The sequence below is a fragment of the Squalius cephalus genome (genome assembly GCF_949319135.1).
Source record: "Squalius cephalus genome assembly, chromosome: 22".
Classification (NCBI taxonomy): Eukaryota; Metazoa; Chordata; class Actinopteri; order Cypriniformes; family Leuciscidae; genus Squalius; species Squalius cephalus.
Genome location: NC_137143.1, coordinates 33408722 through 33409424, shown reverse-complemented (window position 1 = coordinate 33409424; position 703 = coordinate 33408722).

The following is a 703-nucleotide window of genomic DNA, read 5'->3' as shown; positions in this document are numbered from 1 at the left end:
GCACCACACGCTTTACACCACTGCAACCCACGCTTTACACCACTGCACCACACGCTTTACACCACTGCAACCCACGCTTTACACCACTGCACCACACGCTTTACACCACTGCAACCCACGCTTTACACCACTGCACCACACGCTTTACTCCACTGCAACCCATGCTTTACACCACTACACCCCACTCTTTACACCACTACACCCCACGCTTTACACCACTGCACCACACGCTTTACTCCACTGCAACCCATGCTTTACACCACTGCACCACACGCTTTACACCACTGCAACCCACGCTTTACACCACTGCACCACACGCTTTACTCCACTGCACCACACGCTTTACACCACTACACCCAACGCTTTACACCACTGCAACCCACGCTTTACACCACTGCACCACACGCTTTACTCCACTGCAACCCATGCTTTACACCACTGCAACCCACGCTTTACACCACTGCAACCCACGCTTTACACCACTACACCCAACGCTTTACACCACTGCAACCCATACTTTACACCACTACACCCCACTCTTTACACCACTACACCCAACGCTTTACACCACTACACCACACGCTTTACACCACTGCAACCCATGCTTTACACCACTACACCCAACGCTTTACACCACTGCACCACACGCTTTACACCACTACACCCCACTCTTTACACCACTACACCCAACGCTTTACACCAC